Here is an 18,368-nt window from a genome sequence, read left to right on the forward strand (position 1 = left end):
TTTTTTTTTTTCCTACAATAATGTGTATCCAGTAAAGATTGCATAATGAAATGTGCTTTGTAATGTTTTTTGTAAATTAATTTTTTTCCATAATCTATAAACAATGCTTTTTGTGGTTTTCTTTAACAGATCGTGAGAGACTCATGTTGGCCAGCAGGTGGAGCTGTAACATTTGCTCTAGTAACTATAGCAATGATGTGCAATAACATTCTAGTGTCATCATCACCAAAGGACCCTGTGGGTGATGTAGCTGATGCCTTTAAGCAGTGTTTTCACAGACCCATTCAGTAATGTATTGTTGCATTAGTTAGATGCAGCATCCTTTTTGGGTTAAGGCAAAAGCTGCATTTCCCTCCTGAAATATAATAACACTATTCAAATGAATGTGTTTGAGTAGTCAAATTAGCTCTTGCTTCACATGTCCCACTTTGTTCTGCTTGGTTATTCATTCTTCTGTGATAGCTGGCAGTCCTTAAGATTGGGCCACGTGTCTTTCTATTTGCCCATTTGCCCTTATTTTACAGGGTTAATTCTGTACAATTAGCAAGCAATTACAACTCTGATTTCTTGCTGGGCAACTTTGATCGGACCAAGGGCTAAAGCACGTGTTTAAGGGGCTTTGTAATGGATAGCTTGTACCTTTTGATGCCTTAAAAATACAAAATTACATGTTGGATGAATTTGAATCCCAGTTTGTCTGAATCAAACACACATAATTTGAAAACATTATGTTAAATGCATTGTACAATATTATGTTTCTTGGAGGATTAGAAAAAAACGCCTACTGCATTTACCTTAAAAAAAACAAAAAAAAAAAGGTACATGTTAAGTCAAAGGCATATTTCAATTATTGTTATTAGATAAAGTGTGCCATAAAATGTACTTGTTAAAGAATTTGCTGTTAAGGAAGGGAAGCTTTGTCTCCATTCTACATTTGTTCTCAGTGTGTAGATTTTGTACTGTATTATCCCAAGGCGAGAGAACACTTCAGTATTGCTATATTTCAGTAACATAGTCATATCAGTTTTGACTGACCGAGCTGCCACACTGTTGAATTAGCAATCTGTTTCTGTTGATTGCTTCTCCTTGAGACCTTCCTCTGTCTTGGTTTCTGCCTCTTGATCTACTGCTGCACTGCCGCATGCCACCTTAAAGTCCTTGACTCTGCTGGTAGGTCTGAGATTATCCCTGCTGTCTCCCATGCATTTCACTTTTACAGGTTTGCTATTCAAACTCTTCGACCTGAGTGATGGATACATCCTGTCCTCTACCGCCAAAAGAGAACTGTCTGGGTCTGTCCTCTCGACTAAAGGCATGTTGGCACCTGTCTCGTCTTCTGTGTCCATGATTGGCTGCTTAACCTGCCTTTCAGAATCTGACACAAACACTGGCTTGTCATCCAGGCTTTGAATGGAGACTCTTGGAGGCTGGCCATAGGGACTCGAATGAAGCTTATATTTTAAACAAGCTGTCCACTGTCCAATGGCTGATTTGGCTCATGAGATCTGTTGTCCAATAAGTCCCTCCACCAGATATGCTCTTTGCTAGAGTGAATATAAAAGTGCTTCTGGACTTCATTGTGTCTGGCAAGGTGCTAAAGGTATGTGAAGGATAGTACCGCATGGCTTTGGACCTTTCCAAGGGGTAATGGTGGCCTCCAGCTTTGCTATTTCTACAGTCAAGCCTGTGTTCCCTGATGCTAGAGCAGATTGGCCATTCACTATGGCTTCTCGAGGCTTTGGTTGTCTTTGAGGATCTTCAGTCCCTAATTGAGCTTCCTGGTCACTAGATGTAGGACTCGCTATGGCCACACAGGAGCCTGGTCTTTGAGTATCTTGGGTGATTTCTGAGGTTTGACTGGTGTCCTTTGTGGTCACCGTAGTAGCGCTGGATGGGGTCAGCTGCATCGTTTTACCTATGTCTTCCTTCTCTTGGTTTTAAAAGATATTCTGTGCATGGATGGTGACGAGGTGGCTCCCATCCCCTCGCAGGGGTAGTCCTCGTCTCCGTCGAGGTAGTACTTGTACATATTGTAGCCGTAGGAGCTGTTGACGCTGCTCTGTCTGAGGAGAAAAACTGGGTCACACTCTAAAGAGTCTGGAGCGTGTGTGGGTCAGCTCAACCTTGTCGATACCCGCCAGCTTCTCCATCACGTTCACCAACCATTGAGAAATGTAGAACAGATGGCAGCAACTAAATATTAATGTTACAGAGAGCAGGAATCCAATTTGTGTTAAATTTCCTGCTGATTTTTTTGTATTTGTAGAAACAAGCTTGGGTGGTTGGTGCGCAGTGCATTGTGATGTAATTGCTGGATGTTTGGATGGCCATTATTAAACCAGGGTTTCACCAGGCAGTCTGCCTATATTACGATGCACTCTTGATAATTACATTCATGGTCATTCAGGGATAAATTTGACTGTGGACTGTTGTATGGATATTAAAGGAAAGTCCAGGCTTAGAGTGGTTGTAGCTAACACAATGATTCCCTACATCTTACATGGCAGGTACTATTGCTACATAGGTCTCAAATGTGCAGTTTCATAACAAACATTTCCATTTCAAAGAGTGATACCTGGTACTGCTCTAGGGTTAAAGACAGTTTCCATGCCTGTCTCCCAGGAAGTATCTTCTGGGTCAAAGCATGTTACTGGCTGAAAGCATGTCAGTCATTGGAGGAAGCAGCTGGTTGGTTAATAACAAGAAGGGGTGGGACCATTTTACCCTTCAGGTGGAATGACCAATAAAATGCAGCACTACCTTGCTTGCAAGCAGAGATTTATTGAACCTAGTAAAGTAGCAGTAAACTCTACAAGTCTTATATTCTAAAGTATAAAGAGGGCACAATGTTGACTGTACCATGTGTTAAAGTAAACGCAGGTAAGAGCTTGCTTTTTTTTTTTTTGATCGCTAAAACCAAAGTGGAGCAACTGTTAGTACATGGTTCCACATGTACAGTAAGCCAACAGCACTGATAACTGCACCTTTCTGATGTCACTCTGATGCGCTCATCGCTGGGTGAATGTTCCTTGTTTTCCTTGTCTTGGAAATATTCTTCCACACACTGCTCTCCAAACTCATACAGCTTATTTAGTTCCTCTTCACTCAGGATCAGCTCTGTTGAAACAAAAAGACCCATCTTAGCTTTTCATGATGTTTCCAATCATTCTGAGTGATTCTTGTTGCAATTACAATTGTTTAATATAGAGAGAGAGAGAAAAACAGGGATTACACTACTACCTGTTTAATTACAATCTAATGAATGCCATGATTCCATGGCATTAAATCTATATGATTCCATATCATTGTTTCTGCTTAGATAATTATTTTCTATGCCTACTAACTCCTGAAAAGACTAAAAGTGGGGGAAGTATATCATTGTTGCAGGGTGTCATCTATGGGCTTCAGTGCAGAGACCAACACTAATATGCTTCCCGACCTCACTTCTCTACAATTTGACCATACGTTTCTGTTTATAATGTTATATGGTTTTGTGTGATTAACCATATGTACACTTCACCTTGAGACTCTCTCAAAGACTTTTAGTACTTCTACTTGTCATTGAGAGCTAAAAGTTCTGGGAGTCTTAACATGTTCTAACTGAACACTTTGATAAAGGGTAGAGGCTAATAGACTACAAAACCAGATTCGATAAAGGGTAGAGGCTAATAGACTACAAAACCAGATTTGATAAAGGGTAGAGGCTAAAAGACTACAAAACCAGCCAATGCACTTACTTAGTCCTCCGTCCCGCTCATCCAGTTCTCTCTCGCTCCTCCGCTTGCAGCGGCAGCAAATGCGTTTAATTACGATGTAGATGAGGCTGAAAATAATGAATGGGGGAGGCAGCACCGGTCTGTCATGGTAAGTCATGATCAGCTGGTAACACTGGAACTTCCACATCTGGTTGGAGATGGATTTGACCTCAAAGAAGGTGTTGCTGTGGGAGACAAGCAAGACATGTGCTTTAAAGTGAAGCACATGTTGTATCAAACATGCATTCAATTGCCTGAATTCATGTGGAGCATTGAGGTACTGTAATGAGATATAGCCCATATAATCTGGTGTTATAAAAGGTGAAAGAAAGCTCTCTGTTTGTATGCCTGCCTGTCATTTCACCACAGCACGGTCAAAGCATTTCACTTGCTACAAAGCCAATTCATCATCAGGAGATAGAGCTAGTTGAAAAGGGTTAAACTTTCCAGATGAAATGCCCTATGCAGTGCAACCTGAAAGACACCTGCACATAACACATTTAAAAACGGAGATACACGCTTGCTGTAACAGGTGATCCTTTCAAAACTGCACACAAGAGATCTACATAGTGAGCATGTGCTGCAATGCCATCCTGTGAGCAAGGCTCTTACTTGAAGACAGCAATGAATAAGTTTACAAGCAGGATGTTTGCCACCAGCAGGTAGCACGCCATAATGGCGGGAGTGTGCCTAGCTCCAGGGATGCAGGGAGGGAAGCTTTTCCCATCCTCATCAAACAGATTGTCTCCGCATGGAGCTGGGGAAGAAACAACATTAACACACTCAGCCCTCGTATAAAAATCAACAAACAAACAGCAGAAAAAAGAGACACATCTGTTCAATTTGTAATGCAAATCAAATTGAATTCATTTACATTTTAGACACCAAACGGCACCAAAATAAAAAAAGGCTTGTAGGATACATAAATGAGCAAACACATTCGATTAATTTCCATAGTGTATACTAGAATGTAGCTCAACCAAGCAAAGAGACAAAAGAAAAATAAGTTAAATATACTATCAGCTGAAGGAGTGCCTTATTGGCATGGTCTTATCAAGCAGCATTTTAAAGAATTGAGATCATTCCGAAATGTTTGCCGAATGTATTGTAGGTCATTTTAAATCTGTACTAATACGGACAGTCAAGCAAACATTGTAAAACTGAAGAACTTGCTGGCAGATGATGCTGGGAAATGAACCGGGTTGTGTGGAGCAGGGCTGCACTATAGAACCAGCTCCTAGTTAACAGTATCAGGTAAGTGCTAGAGGGAATAACAACATATTCAGAATCTAAAGATTTACATTTAACAGTCATTTATCTATTCTCAGGTGTTTTACTGTACTACCATCTGTTATGACATAATACAGTAGTTATAATAATGATACCTTACGAAAAAATATAGTCAATAAATACCAATAAAAGTACCCACAATTAGCCCTGTTTTTTTGTATCGTTTACTATATGTTTTGCCTCTTTAACAAGGTGAACAGGAAAAAGAGGAATATTTTACTTAGTGTCTAGATCTGTAGTAAAACATAAGCAGAATGGCATTCAAACAATCTGATAATGTCTTGCATGCCTGAGTGCATTAGTGTAATAAAAAGATGTAGTTAGTGCTGTATTCAAAGAAGCAACTTATAAACATGAAAATAAAGAAGCCAAGAGATACAGGAAGCCAGGGGTTACAGGACAGGTAAGAAAAGGCAAGGGTCTATAAGATGTGAATTGTGCCTTCAAATGACGGCCGAAAATTATATGTTTACAATGGAAGTGGTTTCAGTGGAACTACCATAGCTTATTTTTGCAAAAATTAACTTTGTATCCATTTCTAATGCAAGTGCAACTTTAAACAACATCAATCTTCAGTCAAGAATATCTAGCAAGAAACAACTTAGCTTCAGCTATTACTAAATTGTTCCTTGTTAGATTATCACATTTTTCTTTTCAAATCGTTGAAGGAAAAACTGGGAGCGAAAGAGAACAAGGACCAGAATCAACAATATACAGCCTAAAAGACAAACAAATCCAAATGACACACGTGGGAGTCTAATTTAGATCTGATCATCTGCCTGGAAAACAGGAAACCGAATCTTACTATGAATTCTAGTCTTACGGTCTATCTGATCCGTAAACACCTCTCCGTAGATCATCCAGTAGGGCATGTAGAAGATGTTCCGAGCCAGCCTCCAGGTGGGCTCCTCGTTTGGGTGCAGGATAGCCTGCCGTGCCACGCCGAAACTCATCAGCACCACCAGCATGATCACCACGAAGTACAGCATGTCCACCATCTGCAAACACAGCCCTGCTATCAATGCTTCAGAATAGGACGTTCTGACTACCCCATTCTGCTTTGTTTTGCATGACATCATTTATTGTTACTGTATCCAATTACAGCAGTACTAAAGGTCCTGTTAATGAACAGTCAAAATATATGCAATCGGAAACCATTTGCATACCCCCTACAATAAAATAAAGGCTAAATACACTCATTATTTTAAATTGCTTTTCAACATTATACACAACAGTCATTTTATATATTTGCCACAGATTTGACCATAATACTAGATATTATCTATCCACAGTACTTGAATCATGTGCATTTAAATCACATGATTGCCAGTCAGATCACGTTTTCACATTTTGATGATCTTGTTAATAGCTTATTAATAGTTTTACATACCAGTCTTGTTGTGTCTTTTTTTAATGGAGCAGGAAACTGTCTCAAACATACATATGAAACAGGAGCTCAAATGGTAGCCTATTGATAGATACACACATGCATGGTATATCTTTTGACTGTTTATTAACATGTAACTAAACTTCAGCAAATGGTTACTTGCACGTTAATTAAATATGTATTTATGCCACTCAAAATAAACCGTTCCCATGCGTTCTATATTAGGGCGATGATATGAAATTGTTGTTTCACTACAAGTTACTCCAACTCTTTATTGAGAGATATTGGTTTTCACACTAGCCAACCAACTGAATAGGATTTATTTAAACGGGCATTTCCATTATCAGCCATTTCCCCCAAATCATCCAACAGACAGCCACAGTTTCAGAGCTCCCAATGCAAGCATGCAGCTATACAATACTACTTTGTGTTTCATGATAGTTATACTTAATTCAGCCGTAATACAGACTTCCATGTGGACAGATTACACAGTGTTTCCAATAGACTTTTTTTTATGAGGCACTCTGGGTAAAAAAAGGGCATGCATTAGGTGATGAGACTAAAACATTTCTTTACAAACCCAAGGATTAGCAGAGCCAAATAGCACCAGTGAAACATAAAAATCACTCGGGCATACATAAAGCTGCATCGTGACAACAGAAAAGTATAGTCAAAGCTCGCCAAAATGTAAACTTGCTGCTCCCTCTTTATTTCCCTATCTGATTTACACATGGAAAAAATAGTAAAAGATAGCACATGTGCAGTTAACTACTAACTTTTTTTTTCTATTATTTGTTTATTTAGCAGATGCCTTTATCTAAGGCAACTTACAGAGACTAGGGTGTGTGAACTACGCAGCAGCTGTAGAGTCAATGTATGTCTTGAAAGACAGAGCACCAGGAGGTTAAGAGACTTGTTCAAAGTCACACAGTGAGTAAGCTGGGAGTGAACCAGGGACCACCTGGTTACAAGCCCTTTTCTTTAACTAGCAGACCACACAGCCTCCTTGATATTATACTCAGAATATTCATGGAGTGCTGTGGTTATTTACTCATAGCTGAATTAAAACCAATTTGACATTCCTCATAGCTACAATACTTCTAGAACATTGATGGTGTATTCTTAGTGTCTTTATGCCTGCAATTTGCCTGCAAGGAAAATCTGATATGTGTTTAAATTCTCACCATCTTCCCAATCATCATGACATAGGGTCCTAGGTACTTGTTCACCCCAACGATGTCCAGTACCCGGATGTACCAGAAGATGATGTCCATGCAGTAGACGACGCGCCCGTAGCCCATGTACAGCTGAGACTGCAACCTGAGGAGCAGACCCACCAAAAACACTGAGATGGCCACCATCTCAGTGATGTTCCAGTAATCCTGCAACCACACGTTGATCTTCTGCTTTAGCTTGCCTGGTTCAGACATCAGAATCTGGAAAACAGGGCACATATTGCATGATTTTAATACGGTAAATATGCATGGTCATTTTGCAGTTTTGCCCCATGCTTTAGCCTGTTTATATTGTACATTTACCATAGTTTACCATTCTTTGCCATGTTTTTATATGCTTTAGCATCTGTGCTTTACAGTGCTTCCCCATTCTTTCACTGTGATTTATTACACTTAGCTATGCTTTTGTTATGGGAACTGTTTATAAGGGACCTCTCTAGTCTTCCCTCTTCCTTATATCCCTTTATCTTACTTCTATCCCTTTATACCACAGTCATTTTGCAGTTGTCCCTCATGCTTTCCTCATGGTTAACCTATGCATTTACCATAGTTTACCATGTTTTTCTAATATGCTTAATTCAATGACAGTCTTTGTCAATGTCTTCAGTTGAAGTAATTGAATTAATTTTCTTTTAGTATTTTTAAATTCAATGTTTAATAGTTATGGAGAATTGATTTACCATGCCTCTCTGTGCTTTACAATGCTATACTTTACCACTATTTCACTATGCTTTATTACACTTTGCTATGCTTTTACTATGGCAATGAAAAGCCAATGTAGTTATACATGGCATGCTCAATGTAACTGAAAGCATTACCCCCCAACTATAGCCTGTACCCAGATTCCAGCATGGATTGGACAATTTATAGTGTGATTTTTTGAAGTGAAGCCAGCGTTGGGTCATTCTAAATGTGTTGACTTGCCTCTCGTATTTTCTCTAAAGCCAGTGTCAAGATGTATGAGATTACTATCCATTCCTGAAGTGTTGGGCAGCGTTCCATCTTCACCAGAATGATGTAATTGAAAAGCATCAGATAGCCCATGTAACAGATCTAGAGAAAGACCAGCACAAATGAGTTCAGTTCGCAGTTCGTTTAAACTTCAGTATGGATTGTATTCCAGTATATCCCATACTGAAAACAATACCGTAGTTATGAATACATTACAAATATAAAAGATACTTGCAAATCATATTGTATAGAATGCTATCGAATTTATGCAAATTTATCCCAAGATTGAATTAAGTGAATTAGTCTTTTTTGTTATTGTATATACCATGTTAATATGTACTGTATAATTCAATTGAGAGGTAAATATAGGATGCATTTTTAAAGTTTATACTGTGATAAGGTTTCAGTATTCTCTATTTTATAACAGTGTAACAGAATAACTCGTTCTGAACTTTGTCACATGCTAGTTATTAGTTTCATCAAGGAAAATCTATTCATTTAATGGATTTGATAACAAAGCAGCGAATGTTCTTTTGCCACTCACCGTATAGAACCAGAACTTGGTGAAGGGAGCGTTGTAGAACTCATAGGTCTTGGTCCCAGTCCGAACTCTTCTCTGTTTTTTGTCTCCTTCCTCTTCATCCCCTTTCTTGGAACTAGTGTCCCCATTCCCATTCTGACATCAGAATCTTCTTCTCTTCTCCTCCTGAGTGGGGGTACCAGTGGCTGAGAGGGTGTTCAAAGGCTAGAACAAATGAATATGTGTCATTGGAGTCTATGTGGTGACCTGATGGTGTTGCTACGACAACCTGCTACTCCACCACCTTCTACACAAGCTTTCACTTATATCAGTCACAACTGAATTAACGTATCACCAAAGAGAATAAACGCTTATGGCTGTTAAACGTTAGATGGCTGCCTATTCAATGTGCCATTGCCTCTTTATATATATTTTTATTTTAGGGTTTACTGACTGGTAAAAGCAGATAACAACCACTTGGCTTTGGTGACTGTTAACCCTTTGCGGTCCTCTGTTGGATCAGGTCCGACATTACAATTTTCCCTTTCCAGTCCGATGTAAAGCACTGCTCTCTAATCGTTTTTTCACCGGAAAAATCCGAGAAAGCCTTTCAATGGCCGAGTGAGACCGATAGGAGCCGAATGAAACCGAAAAAAGGGCGTAGCTCATAGCCCCATGCACCACAGAGATAACACGGACATAACAAAAGAGATAGCTGCTTCTGCATCCAGCGATGTTTGAGATGTTAAAGTAATAAAATAATAACTTGGATCGCATTATTGAGGAGTTTGGTGATAAAACGAGTGATCAGGAGAGGATTTATCAGTATGCATGTCTATAAAGAGGTATGTGAAAAATACAGCGAACAAGGGGTGGGGCTTGGCTCTAAGATACAGTACTGAGTGTCCTTTTGCGATTCAATGCCGTTTAAAAATGTTTTACGCTGAAAAAAATTAAAATAAACTGCACGTGTAAAATAAACAGCGCGTGTGAAAATAAATTGGACCTGACGCGCCAGACAACCGCTGAATAAATGGACTGCAAAGGGTTAATACAGATTTTACTGTATTAAAATGCTGTAAATGTTGAAAATATTGTATGGAATATATATATATATATATATATATATATATATATATATATATATATATATATATATATATATATATATTATATATATAATATGTATGGGAATATTATATTATATATATCTATATATATATATATATATATATATATAGATACTATAAATGACACGAAGATATGATAGAAACAAAGTCTATATATATTAGACACTATCTTTTACTGTGCTTCTTGACAGATTTGTTTCAACTGCTCAATATTTATCCACTTTTCAACAGCCTCTTCAGTTCAATCCAGCTCTGTTTGTTTACACACATAACAGGAGATTAACTGAGCCATGGAACCAAAAACCCTTTCTATCTCCCGAGGCAATTTATTCAAAATCAACATATTGCAGGCTTCTCAGAGCAGTAACACTGCAATAAATGAAGGGAGTCAATACTCACTGTATATAGCCATCCATTATAGAGCAGAGGTGCTGACACCGGTCAAAAACTTTGTTAAATAACAAATTGAAGCACTGTGTAGTTAAACACACACTTGGGGTTTATTAATTGTTTCCATGTACAGGTACCAATGCAGCAGCCCCAGACCAGCTGAGCCTGGCTCTGGCTTGGAACAGGGTTGATATTGCACACAGCCAGATCTTTGTGTATGGGCATCTCTGGCTCAGCTGGTCTGGGGCTGCTGCATTGGTACCTGTACATGGAAACAATTAATAAACCCCAAGATAACCCCAATGGATAAATATTGAGCAGTTGAAACAAATCTGTCAAGAAGCACGGCAAAAGATAGTGTCCAAATTTGCTCATGCTACACAAAGACATTTTTTAGTCATTCTGTGTTTGTATTAAAGACTGTTTTGTCTTAGAGAGATTGATTGATTTCCCATACTCTTGTATCTTCCATGATCAGCACTGTAATGACATGCTAACTATCTTGTCACTATAATTAGGATCTTGCAAAGTACACAATGAACATTCCTGTTACAGAAATGCCTTCCTGCTTTCCAGTTGCAATTGAATTTCCAGATCTATTTCAAATTCTTTTAAAATTCATACCTTTTAACAGAGCTGTCAAAATTGCCATCTCAATGTCCTGTTGTCCTTCTGAGCCCATTCAGAACACTGTTATCTAAGGTAGGAAATGGACAGTTTATGTAGTGTATAGTAGGGGTAATTTAATAGTTGCCCTCAGAAACGAATAGTTGACTAATCTCACATCACGTTGTGAAGCGTGTGGTTTCAAATGAACGGGATCTCAGTCGTGTTTTTCAATCCATTAACATGTAAATGACATTTCAGAACAATACTGCAGTTAATACCAAGTAGTTTTAAAATGCAGTGCAGAAACAGCAAAGTCTTACTTAACAGTAGGTTCACAAATAGAGTACCAGACTCCAGCAGTTACATGATTTATACATGATTTTTTTTGTTTTTGTAATTTGAAATTTTTTTACCTTAACTACGATGTATTTAAAATTGGTTGTTTGTTTATGTTAGTTTTATTTTTTCTTTGTTTTTAATTTATGTTGTTAGAAGAAACATTATTGTAATGTAATTTCCATCTCATGATGTCTGGTGGTTGTGTTATATATCCGTTAGCACAATACTGTATATCATAGATATTTAGTGTTTTATGTTTTGTTTTGTATATTGTAACGTCTTTTCATTTTCAAGTATTTACAAAAACGTATATAATGTAAAACATTGTCAATTATGAAAAACCTAGTTTCCAGCAAATGTACTCAAACTTTTGACTGTTACTGTATATATACATATTCATAACAAACCAATGAAGGAAAACAATGAGGGTAGCAGATGCGATTGGGTCTTGGAGGTGAGATGCATACAATAGGCAAGTAGACAATCTTTCCAGCTAGTGCCATCACAGCACAGGCTGATGAAGGTGCTAGCTGAAACATTTGTCTACTTCAGGGGTGAGTAACTCCATGTTTAAGAGGTTGGAGCAGGATGGATGTTTCTTCACCCCTTGGTATTGTACATTGGCTGGTTGTGGGAAGTTGTTTAGAGCGTGTGAGGAAAAGAGCTTCAACAAGAAAATGATGCAGGCAAAAAAACAACGACACAGGAATGGAAAATGCAACAGGACAAGGAGGTTCTCCAAAACACATTTATTGTGAAGTTGTTACAGATGTATTCTGCATGTATCCTTTAAATTGTAGACCAGTGTGTTCACTTATATGGAAAACCATGGAAACAGAATTTGGCTTGCGTTTTGTATAGGCAATCTCTTATTCTTCTGAAGGTCTGAAGTCCTTACTTGTTTTAGGACTTGATTCAAACACGACCTAGTCAGGAAGGACCAGGACTTGCCTATACCTGGAATAGTGTGTTGGTCTAATGTTGTATTTGCCAATCTAGGATTAATGCTGGAGATTAAGATACATATTGCTTCCTTGATTTATTACATCTTATTAGCATTAGCAGCATAACAACCGGTCCCCTTACTGTTGTCCTCTTTGAGTTTATATTTTAATTAAGGATACAGTATTTACTATAATTTACACAACTGCTTCAGGGTTTCCTTATACTTCTGGTGCCAAAGGTCACAGGAGTGAGTCTGACACAGGAACCAATAGGATAAAGGGAACAACAGTTAAAACTATAGCATGGTTCTGAAAAAACGATTACTGTAAAACACTGCAAGGAAACAAGGACCAGTGACAATAGTGCTAATAAGAGTCCTTGGTGAGCACCCCTTTGAGCCTTGGCTTGCACAGCTGATGAAGAGCCGTTGAGATCTCCTGCTCACCAGTTCCTTCTTCATACACTCCATCAGCATCATGAAAAGCTGACTAGCCTGGTTCCGGCTGTAGTCGAATGTTTTCTGAATAGTGACAAGGAGGTGATCTCTTACAATGTCACTAATTATCCTGCATGAGAAGGAAAATATTAGAATTATTTTTTGAAAACATGAATTATTTACATATAAAGTACTTGACAAAGTCTAAAAAAGACATAAACAAGGAAATAGGCAACGAATTATACTGAAGGGTAGCATGAAAAGTTGCAGTGATGCACCATCGCCTAATCCAGACCAGTGAGGCCTCGCTAATACCACACAATGGACAACACGGCCCAGAAAGCCTCACCCGGCTTCTTCAGTGTACTTTTATGCAAAGGACACAATGTCTGAGGCCCGACCGCTGCCATCACAGACCACCACAGGCACTGGGGGGTCCTCCCGCAGGCTTTCCGGGACAATGGAGATCACGTTGGGGCCCCCTTCCACTATGAGACACACCACAGGCACTCCCTGCCCCAGTCCTGCAACACAGAGAAACAACCGATGAGAGATGAGAAACAAGCATGGGTCAAAGATACACTCTTACTCTTATTGATACAATAGTGGTTCATGTGACACTGGTGGCAATTCAAAATTTGAACATGTTTTCACTGTGGTATCATTCTTCATTTTAAATGAACAAAAATGTTGTGTCTGCTGCCTGGTTGTTTGTAGATCCAAAATTGTCCAATCATCTGCAGCTTATTGTAGTAACACTGAGTCGGTGGTGCACTATAGTTCGCTGCAGTGATAGTGTTGTCTGATGTTGGAGATGACAGCTGAGCATCCCTTTGCTGTCCCTGCCTTATCACTAGCTCCAGGCATAGGATGACAAAGGGAAACCCACAGGTCACATAAAGGATCAATGTCCTTAAGAAATACTCAACATGATAAGAAAAAAGTAAAGCAGACAAACATTTTGGATAGTGCTTTCAACACTGTTTTTTTATTTCTATGTTGCCTATTTATATGCTTACAGTACGGTTTCTGAATCTGTCTTACGGGATAATATGAGGGTATACTGTAGTGCATATATTGTAAAATAAATATTACAATATATGTACTGGCTAAAGGCTTCCATTCAGTCTTAGGTGTCCAAGCATGTAGGTAAAATGAGGTTTCTTACGGGTGTTTATTTTCTGTAGGGAGATGTGTTTCTCCAGGTGTCGCCGCAGGTTGACCTCGGCCCCATACTTCCCACAAGTGCCGTTGTCAGCCAGGATGAAGTGGGAGTGACTGCTGTTGAGCACATAGAGTTTACTGAGAGGGTTGGACATGGTCTGGTATTGCCTCGTTACCTGAGAGGACAGGAACAGAGTAAAAATGTGTGTTATCTTCAACTTAGACACACAGTCATCAAATCTGAGCAAAGCTGAATAAATGTCTGAGTCTGCAGAGAAGCTTTGTCACCGTCTTTAGAGGAAATATTTGTGTTTTAAGACTGTGTTTAAAGTATTTTTATGCTGTTGAAGTACACTTAAACACTAAAAACCTAACTAAAGAAACTGGCAGACAAACATTTCAGCAACGTCAGATATTGAAAATAACACGCTAAGGCATCTTGAGAGTTTTATCTTAGATGGATTAAAAGACGCTTGTAGAAAAATTTGTTAAACATTTCTTTAGTTTTCAGCGAGAGGGATTTTTATTTTAAACGAGTCCGTTATAAATTAGCTCATCTTCAAACACAACAACTCTGATAGTTGCTCCCATAGCCAGGAATATACCCAACATCAGTACTCACAGTGAAAAGGAGCCCTCTATGAATACACTATCGTAACAACAGTCCTTCCACTGAGCCCCAACACTATCCTAATTTTTTCACTTATTACAAGTTATTGGTGCACACACTTTAAAAATCTATTCTTTCAAGAGCCTCACTTGTAAAATGAATGTAGAAACAAGTTCACAGTTACTAAAAAAAAACCTCAGATATATATATATATATGTTGTGTATAATTTATAACTTTCTACAATGGTCCTATTAATAATGAATTCAAGATGAATGCAATAGGAATAACATCTAATCAATTGGAATCCATAGGAATTTGTCATTATTATGTCAAAGTGCAACCAAAATACTTTCCCCAACACCTTTATTAGTCCATACGATTTGATACCATGCTTCTCGGTGCTTGGGCACTTACATCTGCTTCAATGAGGTCCTCTTTGTTCTCCACTATGCCCCAGGGTCTGATTCCTATGGCACAGACCTTCCCTCCTGATTTAGAGGAATGGTCTTTCAAGGCATCTCCAACGTAGCGGATCACCCCTGCAAAACAAAAAGGATTCACTTGGATCCTCCTATTCAAAGGCAGCTATATAATAATGGACATATATTCCTCCAAAACATTTAAAACGAGGTATGCTTACTAACCTTTAAACTAGACCTTAAATAAACCCAAGTAAACCAATCAAATACACCAATCAAGCACACCAATGGTAAATAGAGGATATTCCTATTGCTGTGCCACTTGAATTGTCACTGAGTAGTGTGTGATTTCTGTTAAGAAATGGTAGGTAAAAATCCATTGCATACATTTTTTTTTATATTAAGTGTGTTGATTTCCCAAAGCATATTTATTTTCCACATTTAAATGGGCAGCTTGTAGCAATGACATCACAATGGTGGCTTCTGATTTAGAGCCCCGCACAGCAATGGCAATGTTTAATAAAAAAAAAAATGCATTACTTAACTAAATCTGTCATAATTTTTTGCGTTACCTGTCTTGTGTATTCATATCCTCTCTTTATATTACTATTTGTTATATTATTATGATTCGTCATAGTGTACTGTTTCGAATTAAATCCTACTTTCCTACTGCCTGGAATTTTGTGTCCTGTCAGTTTTATGCCACTCATGAAAATGTAATAACTTAAAACTTTTGTAATTCAGGTTCCTCTCAAGATCAGTGACAGGAACTTTTAATCACAAACAGTGGAGTAGATAAGTAGAGACCTACTGGTACTGACTCCAGCAGTGAATATCCAGGCCCCTGTTGTCATGGCAGCCTTAATTAGGCCTTTCCCAAACACCTGCTTCAGTTTGGGCTGCAGGTCAAAGTTCTGTAGGCCTCCATGAACTGAGATGAGGAGGGTGGGAAGCTCCATCTGCCAGTCTTTAACCATCAAATGAAGAAGATTGTCTGGTTTGGTGTCATATGGTACCTGGATATACTAGAAAAAATTATCAAAAGTAATAGTCAGCTTTGTGGTTGAAATCTTGAAACTTTAGAAACATCTATAATAATGGCCTCTCAACTGTAAAACTTTTCTATTGCTGGATTACCTTTTCTACCTTTTTAAAAGGTGCTTGGCTTGATAGGTTTGCAGTGTCCTCTGTTTACCTGCCTCTTGTATACAGGTCTAGTTACTAATCGTAAAAAAGACATTAGTGCACTTTGTCCATAGGCATAGCTAGAGTTAGCTGTGAAGTAAAACAGTCCTACCATGGCCTTGTTGGAGTGGCCTCCTCCCTGGAACTCGATGATTCCATAGGCGTCTGTGGGGCTGGTCTGCGTGTGTTTGCTGATGGACCATTTCTCTGGCTGGGGCTCCACTTGCACAAGCTAGCTGCTCTCCTCTGCACTTTTATTAGTTGTACAGCTGGGAAGGATGGCCACATGCTGCCCTATTAAATGGCCACAGCAACACCTAAAAGTGAATGGCAAGTTAGATACAGCAATGTGTTCAATAAGAGGAATCATAAACCAGGATGACACTGATTATGCAAGCCGTTCGATTTGTACTGAAGGGATAGGGATGACAATGGGTGAGGGAAAGAGCTGTGATTCTTCAGAATGGCCCCTATAGTCCTCCCTTTTGATACTGTTGAAATATTTCAGCAGACTTGGAAGCATTTGCCAAATAGTTGCTTACTGTAAGCTCCCGGATTTTTCCCACCTTGACTGACACATTATGCCTTGTACTCTACATTTACAATGTACAATGTTTTACACAGGCTAAAGCTAGAAAGACTCAGAGGGGAAGATTAATAAAAGTACTTCACATTCTCTCCACTAAGCCCTTCTCCTGTCCCCGTCTCCCAAATTACAGCTTCCCCTTTCATCTTCTTTGTTCCTGCCATAGACGGCAGTTACGTGCTGCCATGCACTCATCGCCACGGCAACTGGCAGCAGGCCCACCTCATCCATTGTGGCATGAATTACTTCATCCTAATTGTGCCTACCTATAAATACACTTCCTTCTTGTCATTTGCGAAGTATCTCCTTTTGTTTCCCCATACAAAATAGCTGTTGTTTTATTTAACCTTGTAGGCCCATGTTGAAAATAATAGTCTTCTCTTTTAGTCTCTGTTTCTCAAGCTACAGCCTAACGAAAAAGTAACTTCATAACTTTCTTCAGTATTGCTTAATGTAGCAGTAACAGGAGGGAACAAGCTGAATACGCTCACAAAGTGAAATAATGCTAAGCAGCTTTCAAAGGGAGTGAGGAAGACTATAGCTTGTATTGTACTATTCTGCTCTGCTTTCTTATGAATAACATTTCCAGCAAGCATCAAAAATAGGCTAGTCCAGAAGTAAACAGTTTAAGCAGTTTAATTTATATTCAGCTCCACTGGAATCAATAAGATGTCTCTGCTGTGCTGATGTCACAGCCAGGTGTTTTGAAGAGTTAATTAGCTTTTGAATATTCTTAGACCCATTAGGGAGGGGCGTCTTAACATGTGTTATATCAAATTCTGACACCTTCTGACAGCTCTTAAAGAGCCTGTCTTCCAAGCGCTTGCTCAGTGTTACCAGTGTTAGGGAACTGCGTTACAAATAGTATGATTTCATTTCAGATTTGGCACATACTATGACGAGTAAGGCACTGCATCTGTGTTTTTTAATTATTTGGGTAACACATCAGTTTAGCAATCCATTACATACAATTTATACATATGTTATTAATTATACTATGAACAGTTATAGATTATGCTAATAAATAATAACACTTAATGGCAATATACTTTTTAAATCAGTTTTTGTTTTATATAATAACGATTCATCTAAAGTTTATATAGCTAGTTAAAACTGTATGGTACTAACTGTGTATCATCTATACAGTACTAGAAAAATAATATACTGTAACTTTTTGTGGGGGAATCTAGGTAAGATTCACACTTGGCCTAACAGTACTGTGAACAATAGGTATCTACAAGTTGCTTGTTAGATTGTAAATAAGAAATGTAATAGTTGCCCAGCTAACATTAATATGCATTACACATACTTTGCCCTGTGTTTGAAATAAATATTAAGAAAGCCTTTTGTGAACAGACAATATCTCTATTGTCATGGCATTCATAACAGATCTCTTTCTTACAAAGTCTTAGTACC

At 38.5% G+C, this 18,368-nt stretch overlaps 1 pseudogene; it reads right to left on the minus strand.

Annotated features, from left to right (window-relative positions):
- Positions 1 to 12,350: 12,350 nt before the first annotated feature.
- The window catches only part of LOC121299245, a 44,125-nt pseudogene continuing 38,107 nt past the window's right edge, over positions 12,351 to 18,368 (minus strand).

This window comes from Polyodon spathula, chromosome 24 (assembly GCF_017654505.1).
Source record: "Polyodon spathula isolate WHYD16114869_AA chromosome 24, ASM1765450v1, whole genome shotgun sequence".
In the NCBI taxonomy this organism is placed as follows: domain Eukaryota; kingdom Metazoa; phylum Chordata; class Actinopteri; order Acipenseriformes; family Polyodontidae; genus Polyodon; species Polyodon spathula.